General features: G+C 46.1%; 1 long non-coding RNA gene across 2 annotated transcripts in view; it reads right to left on the reverse strand.

Annotated features, from left to right (window-relative positions):
* Positions 1–2,716: 2,716 nt before the first annotated feature.
* The window catches only part of LOC114486110 (uncharacterized), a 47,891-nt gene continuing 35,399 nt past the window's right edge, over positions 2,717–15,208 (reverse strand). For both annotated transcript variants that reach the window (XR_003679343.2, XR_003679346.2), the window contains exon 4: positions 2,717–3,914. This is a non-coding gene — a long non-coding RNA (uncharacterized lncRNA). The remainder of the gene's footprint in view (positions 3,915–15,208) is intronic.

Below are 15,208 nucleotides of genomic sequence, written 5' to 3' on the forward strand. Positions count from 1 at the left end.
AGTGAGAAGGGACCACTGTTTAAAGAAGGTTAGGGACTTCCCTAGAGGTCCAGTGGTTAAGACTTTGCCTTCCAATGTGGGGGGTGCAGGTTTGATCCCTGGTTGGGGAGCTAAGATCCCACATGCCTCGTGGCCAAAAAAACCAAACATAAAACTCAATATTGTAACAAATTCAATAAAGACTTTAAAAATGGTCCACATTAAAAAAAAAAAATCTAAAAAAAAAAAATTAAAGAAGATTAAGTAGAGGAGGAAATAGAATGACAGATGGAGGGGGCATATGGGGTCAAGGAAAGTTTTTAATTTCATTGTCATTAAAAAAAATTGGAGTAAATTGAATTTTTTTAAATGCTGATGGGTAAAAACCTGTACAAGAAACGTTGAAGAAATAGGGAGAGTGAATTAACTGATAGAAATGGAGTTCCTGAGGAGGCAAAATGGGATAGAACTCAGAACACTGAGGCCTTGGACTAATGCTCACAATTACAGGAAGTTTCTTTTTTTTTTTTTTTTTTGACCAGAAAGTTGTGCTTTTTTTTTTTTTTTTTTTTTAGTTATATTTGGTTGCATTGGGTCTTCGTTGCTGCGCGCAGGCTGTCTCTAGTTGTGGTGAGCAGGGGTTACTCTTCGTTGCAGTGCTCAGGCTTCTCATTGCGGTGACTTCTCTTGTTGTGGAGCACGGGCTCTAGGTGCACGGGCTTCAGTAGCTGTGGCACACAGGCTCAGTAGTTGTGGCTCGTGGGCTCTAGAGCACAGGCTCGATAGTTGTGGCACATGGGCTTAGTTGCTCCATGGCATGTGGGATCTTCCTGGACCAGGGCTCAAACCCGTGTCCCCTGCATTGGCGGGCAGGTTCTTAACCACTGCGCCACTAGGGAAGCCCTACAGGAAGTTTCTTGTGTGAGGTCTTCTGCTGAGCGTTTTATGTCCATTATCTCATTTAATGCCCACAACAATCCAATAAAATAGGTACTATTATTATCCCGATTTTTAAGTGGGGACCAGTTTTTAACTGAGGCCCACACAATTGCCTCAATTAGTGTCACAGGGCTCGTAAGTGGTGGAGCTGGGACTTTAATCTCATCAGGAGTGGAAGAGGAGAAGATGGACTCAGATACAGGCAGGTTTGCTGGCAGGAAACTGTGGGCATTGTCTTCTATCTCTGTGAATTAGGAGGTGGGGGGAAGGGCAGTGGAAGGGCCAGAGGGGAGGGAGAGGTTGCCTGCAGTTGTGAGACAGTTGTGAGAGATAAGCAGCTGACAGGGCCACATCTCTAGCAGCTCCTGGCAGCCAGGGAGCAGAGCAGAGGCGACGGCCACACAGGACTGGGGATTGATTTTCACTTGTCCTTCCCTGTTTTTACCTGTCAGACCTGAGGGAGGACCTACCTTGGAGGTGTACTAGCTGGAGTGCCAATGTAGAAAGAAAGGGGCAGGAAACTCTAGTTACCTGCCAATGCTAATACATGTCAGAACAATAGTCCTGCCGGGTCCTGGAAAATTATGGTGCAACGCCCATGTCATTACCATCCCTATAATTTTTCACTGGCTTTTGGAGCAACTTTGTAATTTGCCTTGAATTTCATTTTTGAGTTACCAAATCTCAGTAGCATAACAGTTTTTAGTTCTCAAATGTTTCATTCATTTCATCATTCGTTTATTCATTCCATGAATATTGATTGGGAGGCAGTGGTGGCCAACTCATCCATTTTCCCTGTCCTCCAAAGCCAGGGAAGCAGATCTATTTTAACTAGAGTGTAAGTGCCACAGGTCAGAGACTTGGATTATTTTGCTCATTGCTGTATTCCTAGTGCCAGCAACAGTACCTGGCATGTAATAGTTTCTCAATAAACAGGTGTTATATGCAGAAGCACCTTGAACTGTGAAGCCAAAGGAGCTTAAGCTTAAGTCCCTCACTTGCACTGGCCCCTTCCAAGGCTCTGGGAGAGGCCCTACTATGTGTTTCCATGGTTATATGTTTTTATTAAAATTTCAGAAGTAAGATATTTTAAAATTTCAAAAGTAAGATATTTAATAGGTAAACCTCTGTCTCTACTCCAGCTTCCCCTCCATCACCTTCCCCTCCTGTCAAGGGATATTGGAGTGGCCATGGGCATTTAGGGGTCCAGCTAAGGGGCAGTTGTGTTGGGAATACATTTAGTATGGGATGTGGGGGACACAGTTATATGGTATGCTGTTATTTAAGTGTAGAGTCATTGCTAGCTGTCCCAGTGTAGGAACAGCTTCCAGGGATACTCCCACCACCCACTTTGAAGACTCACGTGGCATGTCACAAAGGAGCAGGGTCAGATGTGGTGTCACAAAAATGAGCATGTCCTAGGCTCCTGGCACTAGAAGTTCGTGGGTGGTAGAGAAAGATCTTCTTAAAGAGGGCCTCCAAAATTGTTTCAGGCCCCTCAAAACATGAATCTGCCCTTGGCTAGATAAATGGGTGAATCTAAATCCTCTCGGGATGAGAAATAATCAGCTCCTACTTTACTTTTCTCTAGTACTTACAGACAATAGAGTGTAGTTCAATGCTTATTTTTGGTCCTAGGGAATACATCACACCCTTCTAGTAAATGGTTCGTCTTCCTAAATGATGCTCTTCTGAGACTTCTCTCCAAAGGGGAGCTAGCTTGCAGTCACATCTTCAGAGCTGAGGTAGCCATCAAATTCTAATTCCCTATATATAAGTAAATATTGTCACTGTCAAGTTCTTTGTACCAATTGCTTTAGCTAATGGTTATATTAGTAGATTTCTGGTGGTGTTCATTCATTCATTCATTCAATAACTGTATTGAGTCTTTACTATGAGTCAGGCATTGGGGGTAAAACATTAGACAAGACACAGTCCCCTTCTTCAATGAGCTTTTAGTCAAGTGGGGGAGTGGGACATTTAAACAGGCAATGACAATTCATCATTTGCACTAAGACAGGGGCAGTGATGAACACAGCATTTTCGAAGCACTTGGGTGGAGCACCTGACTCCAGAGGCGAGTCAGGGAAAACTCCTTGGAAAACCTGACTCAACCACTTGGCAGGGATGTGGAAGCACTGGGTGGGAGGGTGAACTGGATCAAAGGTTCCCAAGTCAGGCTGATCACCACAATCACCTGGGACAGCTTCACGACTTCCAGGCCCACCCCCGACCTACTGACTCAGAATTTCATCCGGGTGAACCTCAGGAATCTCTCCTTTAAAAGAAAAAATAATCCCTGGTGGTGTTTTTTGTTTTGTTTTGTTTTTTTGCGGTACGCGGGCCTCTCACTGTTGTGGCCTCTCCCGTTGCGGAGCACAGGCTCCGGACGCGCAGGCTCAGCGGCCATGGCTCACGGGCCCAGCCGCTCCGCGGCACTTGGGATCTTCCCGGACCGGGGCACGAACCCGTGTCCCCTGCATCGGCAGGCGGACTCTCAACCACTGTGCCACCAGGGAAGCTCCCTTGGTGGTGTTTTTGATCAACCAGTTCTGGTGAAGTAGATGACCTTTGGGATTGTGGAGGAGATAAAGAGGCCTGCAGGAACCCGGAAGGTCCTATGGTGGAGGCGGTGTGAGAAGGAGGGGCTGAGGATGGAGGCAGGTGGAAGGGATGTTCCGGGCAAGGAAACAAAAGCCTCCTAGATGGGCTATTTGAATGGATCTCAGGCCCTTTTAGAAGAGTCACTCAGCATGGCTGGCAGTTTGCACGGCAGCCAGCTAACTCAGGCTCTGAAAGCCGTTTAACAACCTGATAGACGGCACAGAGCCAGGTGTGTCTTGCAGGGAACAGGTATGTGAGTACCTGTGCTGTGAGCAAGAAGGAGAAGGCTTAGGCTGCCCTGTGACGCTACACGGACTTCCCATCCCCTGAAGGTTGGCCCTAGTCCGGCCTCCAATTCTCTAGTTCAAGGGATAGCTCCTTGTGTCATTTACCTTTAAAAAAAAAAAAAAAAAAAAAAAGAACTTAGATGTAATTCATATACCATAAAATTCACCCTTTTAATATACAATTCAGTGGTTTTTAGTATATTCACAGAATTGTGCAACCATCACCACTACCTACTTTTTGAACATTTTCATCACCGCTGAAAGAAACTTGAACCTATTAGGAGTCCCTTCTCATCCCCCCTTCCCCTACCCTTATCCTTCTCCCCATCCCCTAGCCACCACCAATCGGCTTTCTCTCTATAAATGTGACTCTATTGTATATTTCATATAAATGGAGTCATACCATATGTGGCCTTTTATAGCATGTTTTTAAGGTTCATCCATGTTTTAGTATGTATTCATTTAATATGTACTTCATTCCTTTTGATGGCTCAAGAATATTCCATTGTATGAATTTTGTTTATCCATTCTTCCATTGACAGACATTTGGGTTGCTTCTACCTTTTGAATATTAAGAATAATGCTGCTATGAACATTTGTGCATCAGTTCTTGTGTAAACATAGGTTTTCAATTATCTTGGGTATATATGTAGGAGTAGAATTTATGGGTCATGTGGTAACTCTATGTTTAACTTTCTGAGGAACTGCCACAATGTTTTCCAAAGCAATTGCCCCATTTTACATTCCCGCCAGCAGTGTAGCAGGGTTCTGATTTGGCCACATCCTCCCCAACACTTGGTATTGTTCCTTGTTTTTATTAGAGCTTCATCCAATGATGATGAAGCGATACCTCGTTGTGGTTTCGATTTGCATCTCCATTATGACTAATGACGTTGAGCATCTTTTCATGTGCTTATCAGCCATATGTATATTTTCTTTGGAGAAATGTCTATTCAAATCCTATGCCCTTTTTTTTTTGAATTAATTAATTTATTTATTTTTGGCTGCATTGGGTCTTCATTGCTGCGCGTGGGCTTTCTCTAGTTGCGGCGAGCGGGGGCTACTCTTTGTTGCGGTGTGCGGGCTTCTCATTGCGGTGGCTTCTCTTGTTGTGGAGCACGGGCTCTAGGTGCACGGGCTTCAGTAGCTGTGGCACGCGGGCTCAGTAGTTGTGGCTCGTGGGCTCTAGAGCAAAGGCTCGGTAGTTGTGGCGCACGGGCTTAGTTGCTCCGTGGCATGTGGGATCTTCCTGGACCAGGGCTCAAACCCGTGTCCCCTGCATTGGCAGGTGGATTCTTAACCACTGTGCCACCAGGGAAGTCCTCTATGCCCATTTTTAAATTGAGTTGTCTTTATGTCAAGTTGTATGTGTTCCTTATATATGCTAGATATAAGTCCCTTATCAGTTATACAATTTGTTAATATTTTTGCCCATCCTGTGGTCTGTCTTTTCCCTTTCTTGATGGCATCCTTTGAAACACAAAAGGTTTTACGTTTGATGAGGTCCAATTTATTTTTAACTATTTTTTCCTTTGTCACTTGTGCTTGTATTGTCATATTTAAGAAACCATTGCCTAATCCAAGGTCATGAAGATTTATTTCTTTGTTTTCTTCAAAGAGTTTTATAATTTAGCTCTTACACTTAGATGTATGATCCACTTTGAATTAATTTTTATATGGTGTGATATAGGAGGTCAACTTCATTCTTTTGCATGAGGAGATCCAGTTGTCCCTATACCATTTGTTGGAAATACTATTTTTTTCCCTCTTGAATTCTTGGCACCCTTCTTGAAAATCAATTAACCATATGTGAGGGTGTATTTCTGGACTCTTGATTCTATTCCATTGGTCTATATCTCTATCCTTATGCCAGTACCACACCTGTCTTGACCTTTGTAGAAAAGTTTGGAAATCAGGAAGTATGAGTCCTCCAACTTTGTTCTTTTTCCAGATTGTTTTGGCTATTCTGGGTCCCTTGGATTTCCATATGAATTTTAGGATCAGTCTGTTAATTTATGCAAAAAAGGCAGCTGGGATTTTGATAGGGATAGCATTGAAGTCATTTATTCTTTTTTTTTTATATTTATTTTTTTTTAATTTTTATTTATTTTTGGCTGCGTTGGGTCTCGGGCTCGGTAGTTGTGGCTCGCGGGCTTAGTTGCTCCGCGGCATGTGGGATCTTCCCAGACCAGGGATCGAACCCATGTCCCCTGCATTGGCAGGCGGATTCTTATCCACTGCGCCAGCAGGGAAGCCCCTGAAGTCATTTATTCTTGAAGCAGTTTCATGAGGTCACTAAAAGGTCAGAGAGGGACACAGGTATTTATTATCACCTTGACATATAGGAAAACTGAGACCAGAACAATGCATTTTATTTTATTTTTTTTATTTTTTATTTTTTTGTGGTACGCAGGCCTCTCACTGTCGTGGCCTCTCCCCTTCCGGAGCACAGGCTCCGGACGTGCAGGCTCAGCGGCCATGGCTCACGGGCCCAGCCGCTCCGCGGCATGTGGGATCTTCCCGGACTGGGGCACGAACCCGTGTCGCCTGCATCGGCAGGCGGATTCTCAACCACTGCGCCACCAGGGAAGCCCAGAACAATGCATTTTAAAAACCTCTCAGTCTGACAATGCTGCTTTCCACAGTAGGACGGATACCTCCTAACCCCCATGATGCCAATCTCCTTCTCTGTTCTTCTCCGTTAATTTTCAAACAAATATTTACTGAGTGCTTGCTCTGTGCCAGGCACAGTTCTAGGTCCTCAGAAACTTAGAGGTCAACCTTAAGAAAGGACCATTTGAGGGGCTTCCCCGGGGCTTCCCCGGGGCTTCCCCGGTGGCGCAGTGGTTAAGAATCCGCCTGCCAATGCAGGGGACACGGGTTCGAGCCCTGGTCCGGGAAGATCCCACATGCCACGGAGCAACTAAGCCCGTGCGGAGTGCCTAGAGCCCGTGCTCCGCAATAAGAGAAGCCACCGCAATGAGAAGCCCGCGCACCGCAACGAAGAGCAGCCCCCGCTCACCTCAACTAGAGAAAGCCCGTGTGCAGCAACGAAGACCCAATGCAGCCAAAAATAAAATAAATAAAATTTAAAAAAAAAAAAAGAAAGAAAGGACCAATTGAAATTTGCTGTCAAACCAATTGTTCTTTTTGATACAGAGAGATGATGTCCATTAAAAATTTTCATGCTCTTTACTGTACAGAAATTCCCAACTAAATTTTCTTTTAATTTAATAATTTACCATATTTTCCTGATTGCAAAATTAAATGTGCTTATCATAGAAAGTTTGGGAAATACAAAAATTCCAAAGAACAAAATAAAAATTACCCATAATCCCACTAGTCAGAGGCAATCACTATTACCATGTTGGTCTAAGTCTCTAAACTCTATAATAATAATAGGTAACATGGTGGTTACTGTGTGTCTGGCCTGTTTAATTACTTCATATTCATCAACTCAATTCAATCCTCACAATAACCCAACAAGCTAGGTATTTATTTTCTTGTTCATTTGTTCAATAAATATTTTTTCAGCCCCTATCATGTGGTCATTTGGTCCTAATCTATGTGCTCAGGATGCAGGGATAGACTATGAAGAAGTGGCATGGGTTGTCTCACTAAGTAAATAGGATAGTCAGGTCTATTTATCTATTTATTAGGATTATAGTAGAAGTTCTGATGCTGTCCAAGTACTCCTTCAGGACTGAAGACTTTTCCCCCAGCTGCTGGGAGTGTTGACAGACTTCAGCTTTTTTGGAAATTGCCTTTGATGAAGAAAGGCACCTTACCCAAGATCCCACTGGCTTCAGGGGCAGCCCACACCCATTGATTGGTTAATGTGAGGATTCAAAGACCTGCTCCCTTGCCCCAGCTTGACACTACTCCAAAGGGTCAGTCCAGCTTTAAATCTTTACAGGGGCCTAAGGCCTCACTGAGGCTGCACTGTGGTCCAACCAACTTCTCCCTGTATACAATCCTGCCCCCTTCACTTCCCATCCAGAGGTGTTGATATCAAGAGCACTTCCTAACATAACTTCTTCTGTGTTGATACCTGCCTTAGGATCTGCTTCCCTGGGAATTCAACCTATGACTACTGGTATCAGCAGTGGTTGAAGAAAGAAGGTGCTAAGACAGGATGTTGGAATTAGATCATCCAGCTGACAGTAAGGACCCTGCCTTACCTAGTAAGGTAGCACTGAACTTGTTAAACCTTTCACTGATGGTAAACTGGGATAGTATTCTGGTGGAAGAGAATGGAACTAGTGGGTGTGATATATCAGGCATTTGAGAAATATGGGGGAAATAGTAACTACTGGGACAGTGGAATTAGAATAATTAACACTTTGCAGTACTGAGATGGATTAATCAGCAATTAAAAACCTGGTGTGAAAGCCAGAGGACCTCCTTGGGAACATATAACGAGATGCTCACCTGTGTCTGGAGGACAGGGAAAGCAGAAGAGCAGGTCCAAGATTTAATCACAAGAGCAGCGAGCACCAAAGATGGTCAAACTCCCAACGCAGACAGGACAGAGCCCTTATTGGGAAAGAATGGAACCTCGACACACGGAATGTGACTATCTGAGTTCATGTACCCCAAAACCTTGAATTTCCAGGTTACCTGAACCCTCTGAGCCTGCAGAAGTGGCCCACCTCTCCGTAAGAAGGGCTGGCACTGCCCCCTTGCTTAGAGAGGCTGCAGGGGACTCTCCCTGGCAGGACACACACCTCCTATAGAATCTGCCACCATCTGCCCTCCTGACCACTAGGCTAATACCTAAGGTAAAGCCACAGCATAACCTGGACAGAGACAAGCTAGGACTGATAAGGTAGGATAGGGCTCCTACTCCAGAGGAGCTGCTAAACCTACCAACGTACACCAGGAGCTGCTGTGAGAGTACGCAGGCGACTGCATTCTGAAGGTGTGGGATTAACAGGGGCAATGTATAAAGCCGGAAAAGAGATTTTCAGTTTGGGAGCAGTCTTTCAGGACATAGGATTTAATGCCCTGGCAAGATTCCAGGGTGAGAGTGTGAACATGCTGCTCGGATGGTTCTTAGCAGCATGGAAAACTGATGGCCCACACTCAGTGAGGTGGAAATGCCAGAACAGCCATGGCAGATGATGGGAATAAAAGACTCAGAGAAGTGGGCACGTTAGAACTGATATACTATGGGCAACAGAAAAGCCTGCCAGGTGGCTGTGTCCCATAGGAAGGCCTGGAGGATACCTCAAAGCATAAGAGGTATCCTGGTGAGTGTGAGAGGGGCACCAGTGTCACTAAGAGTCTATAGGCCAGGGCTAACGGTAGGAGATGCCGTTACAGAACCCGGCTCACTAATGATAATGGGGATGATAGGACCCTGAAACAACAGGGACCAGGTGTGGTATCTCACCCTCAGTAGCCAGGTGGATGCAATTACCTAGTGAGTAGCAAGGCTGGAGTGGCAGCTAGGGGACTCTGGCCCCCAGAGAATTGTGGAGGTGGTTAATAGAACACAGCACAGGTAATTGGGCAAAAGTGCTCTGCTCAGTCTGATGATCGGTAATCCAAGGATGGTAGCCCCAATAGCCACGATCCCTTGCTCAGTTTCCAGAAAGGAATTAGTTTTCAGACCTAGAACTCATGCATTGAAAGAAAGGCCAGGTCCCCAGTGGGAAGTACCCTGTAACAGCATGATGATGTACATGGAGGCATTTCCCAAACCTTTCCCAAAAGGGAACCGTGACTACTTGTTTGGGTAGTCAGATACTGAGAAAAGGGAATACTCCTTCAAGGACTGTTGGGCATGGGGTCTGAGTTGAGACCCTGATACCTGAAGTATCATCATGAGAACCCTGTTAGAGTGGCTGCATATGGGGGCCAGTTAGTAAGTGGAGGCTGGCCCAGGTCTGGCCCCCGGTGTGCCCACTGGGTCCATGGGCCTACCAGGTGGTCACTTCCCTAGTCTCTGAAGGGACATATCTTGGTTCCTTGGCCTGTGGAATAAAAGCTATTTAGTGGAAAGACCTTTGAAACTCCCTTTCTTGCACCACTCCTGCCCCCATGAGCCAAGATAGTAAATAAAAAACAATAGTGCATCCCAGCGAGGATGATAGCAATTCATACAAAGTAATTACAAAAGTAATTCAGAGTCCTAAGGGATACAGGGCTGGTGGTCCCCAACATGTCTCCATTTAGTCATTAGTCTGCACCCTGCAAAAGTCAGACAGATCCTGGAGGATGACAAGAGATTACTGTAGTCCACCAAGTAGTAGACCTATCTGCAGCGGCTGTGCCAGATGTCATATCTTTGCTAGAGCAAATTATCATATCTTCAGGTACATAGCATGTGGCCAGTGAACCAACGAGTACATTTATTTCTATCCCTACCAGAAAGAGGATCAAAACAGTTGATTCACTTGGAAAAGACAACATATACATTTACAGTCTTTTTTTTTTATATTTATTTATTTGGTTGTGTCAGGTCTTAGTTGCAGCAGGTGGGCTCCTTAGTTGCAACTCGCTGGCTCTTTAGTTGTGGCATGCAGACTATTGGTTGCGGCATGCATGTGAGACCTAGTTCCCTAACCAGGGATCGAACCCGGGCCCCCTGCGTTGGGAGCGCGGAGTCTTAACCACTAGCCACTAGGGGAGTCCCTACATTTACAGTCTTGCCTCAGGGCTATGTGAATGCTCCCACGCTTGGCATTATGTAGTCCCAAGAGACCTGGACTGGGTGGATATTGATGACATCATGCTAATTGGAACAGATGAGCAAGAAGTGACTAGCTCATTAGAGACCTTTGTAACACATGCATTCCAGAGAGTGGGAAAAAAACCTTATGAAGATTCAGAGGTCTCACATATCAGTAACATTTTTAGGGGTCTAGTGGTCTGGGGCATGCTGAGACATCCCCCCTCCAAAGTAAAGGATATATTAGTAGCTCTTGCATTTCCCACCACAAAGAAGGAAATCCAACACCTGTTAAGCCTCTTTGAGTTTCACAGGCAGCATATTCCAAACCTGGGAATATCACTTCAACCTATATACCAGGTGACATGAAAGCCTATCAGCTTTAAGTGGGGCTAAGAGCAGGAAAGGGCTCTGCTGAGAATGTCCAGGCTGCAGTGCAAGCAGTCCTGCTACTTGGGCCATATGATCTGGCAGACCCTATGTTCCTAGAGGTATCAGTGGTAGAAAAAGATGTCGTGGGCTTCCCTGGTGGTGCAGTGGTTGCGCGTCTGCCTGCCGATGCAGGGGAACCGGGTTCGCGCCCCAGTCTGGGAGGATCCCACGTGCCGCGGAGCGGCTGGGCCCGTGAGCCATGGCCGCTGGGCCTGCGCAGCCGGAGCCTGCGCTCCGCAACGGGAGAGGCCACAACAGAGGGAGGCCGGCATACCACAAAAAAAAAAAAAAATAAAGAAAAAGTAAAGAAAAAGATGTCATGTGGAATTGATGACAAGTCCCGACGGGAGAATCACGATGCAGATCCCAGGGTTCTGGAGCAAGGCCATGCCATCTGCCGTAGAGAATTAAACACCTTTCTAGAAAGCTCCTGGCATGCTATTAGGCCCTAATAGAGACAGACACCTGACCGTGGGACAACAAGTGGCCAGGAAGCCAGAGCTGCTCGGCATGAGCTGGGTTCTGTCAGAGCCGTTGGAATCATAAGGTCAGGCAGTCCCAGAAGTAGTTCATCATAAGATGGAAATGCTGCATCCAGGGTCAACCTTGAGCAGGACTAATGAGTATATGTGATCTACACAAGTCGGTGACCCAGACACACGGGCCACCCATCACTGCTGCACCAGCCCCTCTCCCTCAGCTCACTCCCACGGTTCCATGTGGATCCCTGGATACCAGGTGATGAGCAGCTAACAGAGGAGGGAAAATCCTTAGTGAGGTTCATCGATGAGTTGTCTTGATATGTGGGTACGAGCTGAAAATGCATGGGTAGCTGCACTACAGTATCATTCCGGGGTGAACCGAAAGACAATGGAAAGAGAAATCCTCTCAATGGCAAGACCTTCAGGCACTGACTCTGTCATCCAATTTGTGTGAAAGAAAGTAGTGGCTTGGGTTTTGGAATAAATAAAAACTCATGAGGGCTTCCCTGGTGGCGCAGTGGTTGCGCGTCCGCCTGCCGATGCAGGGGACGCGGGTTCGCGCCCCGGTCTGGGAAGATCCCACATGAGGCGGAGCGGCTGGGCCTGCGCGTCCGGAGCCTGTGCTCCGCAACGGGAGAGGCCACAGCAGAGGGAGGCCCGCATACCACAAAAAAACAAACAAACAAACAAACAAAAAACTCATGGGCAGTGGTGAATGGCTTGGGCAGTGGCCTTGAAAGAGAAAGAGTTGAAGATCAAGATAAGGAAGTCTGTGGTGGAGACACTTGGATGGACATGTGGGAGCCGGCGTGCAGTGTAGAGGTCGTTGGCTAGCATGCCTATGAGATAGTACCTACCAAAGAAGAAGAATTAAACAACGAGGTAGGCAAAAATGACTCAGCCCGTTAAAGTCAACCCACCTCTGTCATATCTGCTGGCACACTGGGTGCATGAGTAGAGTAGCCATGTTGTGAGGGACAGAGGCTATGCATGATCCCAACAGCATGGGCTCCCTCTCACCAAGGCTGATCTAGCTACTGTGCTATATGTCCAACCTGCCAGCAACAGAGATCAACTCTGAGTCTTTTCTTTGCTATCATCCCTGAGGAAACCAACCAGCTACCTTGCAAGGAGTAGCAATTAAATTTTTTAAATAGAAAAACTAGCAGAAAATATAAGATTTATTAGGTCTGTGCAGGAATGACAATTTTCATGGCTTTAAAGCAAGAGAAGCTATCAGTGAGGAAAAGATGAACAGACTTGAATATTTTAAAATTTAAAACTTCTGTGCAAACGGAGAGATAAAAGATGGAGGACATTTGCATTAAATTATGACACATAAATGATTAATGTGTTATGACTTTAATTTATAGCTTACTCAATGTATAAGAAAAGCGCTGGGACCCTAATAGATGAATGTAGAACATAACAACTACCGTTTATTGAATATTTTTCTATGCTCACATAGATTTACAAAATCAAATTGTACTGATTGTTTTGTGTATAAAATGTTTTATAAACAGCTTTTCTCACATAACAGCACAGACTATGTTACTAACTAGTCTTCTAGAACATAGTTTTCAGTAGTTACAAAGTATAATATTTCATTGATGAGGAAGTACAGCTCTATTTTAAAGTTTTCTTTCTTCTTCCTTCCTTTCTTTCCTTCCCTTCCTTTCGTTTTTTTTTTTTTTTTTTTTTTTGCAATTAATGTTGCAAGACTTAGATATTCCATTGATGACTTTGCCTTTTCTCCATGCAGGGCCTCAACCAGTACCGCTATCCAAGTGCTTCTAGAGTGTTCCAATCTGCATCAGATCCCACGTAAACATTGTATTAAACCAAGGGACTCACTTTGCAGCAAAAGAGGTACGAATGTAGGCCCATGACCCTAGGCATACATCATACTATCTAGTCAGAGGGAGTGAAGGAATAGGCTGTTGAAGCATCAACTTGAAGGCATTGCTAAGATGGCAACATCCTTTTTCAATCTGGGAACCAAGAGGTAGAAGCAAGAATGAATCCCTTTACCATCACTCTCAATGAGCCACTCGGGGAATTTGCACTTCCTGTCTCTGCAGCTCTGGGCTCTGCAGGGTTAGAGATTCCAGTTATAAAAGAAGAAATGCTTCCACTAGGGGACACAGAAAAATTCTCACTGAATCATAAGCTATGGCTGCCTCTTGGGAACTTCAGGCTCTTCGTGCCAAATGACGAGCAGTCAAGAGGAGGAGTCCCCACCTTGGCAGGAGTGACAGACCCTGACCAGTAGCGAAGGCAGGATGGCTATTCCACACTTGGGGCAAGAAGAACAAGATGGCATGCAGGGGATCCATTTGGGTGACTCTTTTTTTTTTTTTTTTTTTTTTTTTTTTGTGGTATGGGGGCCTCCCCCTGTTGGGGCCTCTCCTGTTGCGGGGCACAGGCTCCGGACGCGCAGGCTCAGCGGCCATGGCTCACGGGCCCATGTGGTATGCGGGCCTCCCCCTGTTGTGGCCTCTCCTGTTGCGGAGCACAGGCTCCGGACGCACAGGCCCAGCGGCCATGGCCCACGGGCCCAGCCGCTCCGCGGCATGTGGGATCCTCCCAGACCGGGGCGCGAACCCGGCTCCCCTGCATCGGCAGGCGGACGCGCAACCACTGCGCCACCAGGGAAGCCCCTGGGTGACTCTTGATACTTCCTCACCCAATTTTGACAGCTGATGGACAAGTCTAGAAGCTATGGCTGACAAGGGCATGGTGACAGGAAACAGAACCATCAGAGACGAGGGTCTGGGTCACCCACCGGGTAAGCCACCTAGATCAGCAAAGGTGCTATATGCAGGTGAGGGGAATCTAGAATGGATAATATGGGGAAGGAGAGAAAATAAATTTCAACTGTTGCCCCGAGACAATCTGCCATGCCAGGGGCTGTGGTTCATCCCCTTAACCTCTCTCTTGTAAGTTTCCCCTCAGAAAGGAGCCACCTGGAATTCTGGAGGAGCTGCTCCCCAAACTTCTATCAAGTAGTAGATCTGAGCACAGAAGGGGTGGATTATAATGGTTGCTGTAATGCACTGCCCATGATCTGCATCAGGGCTGATCACCTTATTCACCCAATTTGTTGCGAGTGCGGCCAGCAGACATCCCTCAGCTGTCAGCCTTCCTCTGGAACTGCCTCTGCTGAAGACAGTCGCCTGATCCCTTCCCTGCAGCTGCCTTCCAATGTCAATTCAATCCAATGTCTGGTTGAATCAGGTAGAGAGTGTCTTAGCCCCTCACTCTAACTCTGCCAGCTTCAGAGCTCCGTGTGGGGTTGGCTTACCGCTTTGTTGAGACAGACCAACCCCGCTTCTTCCTCTCCCTCATGTGGGAGTTGACCCCAAGAGCACTCCTAAATAAAATTCCTGCATGCTAATCTCCAGCTCTGAGGCTGCCCTCTGGGGGACCCATCATGTGACAGTGCTATCTGAGCAGACTTGAAAGGAATAAGAAGGAAGATCATTCCAGGCAAAAGGGTGGCTATTCCAAAAGCCCTAAAGGCAGGAATGTCTGTGTGGTTAAGAAACAGCAAAAGAGCCAAAGTGGCTGTAGTGGAAGGGAGGGAATGGGGAGAGTGGTGGAAGATGAGATTACAGTGATATCAGGAAACCAGATCATGGAGGACCTTGAAAGCCCTCTTTGGGATTTGGCTTTTTACTCCGGTGGACACCATTGCAGGGATTTGATAAGAAAAGTGACATAATCTAACTTAAATTGTAAAAGAATCATTCAGGCTGCTGTCTTTTTTTTTTTTTTTTTTTTTTTGTAGTACGTGGGCCTCTCACTGT

This window comes from Physeter macrocephalus, chromosome 4, assembly GCF_002837175.3.
Source record: "Physeter macrocephalus isolate SW-GA chromosome 4, ASM283717v5, whole genome shotgun sequence".
Classification (NCBI taxonomy): Eukaryota; Metazoa; Chordata; class Mammalia; order Artiodactyla; family Physeteridae; genus Physeter; species Physeter macrocephalus.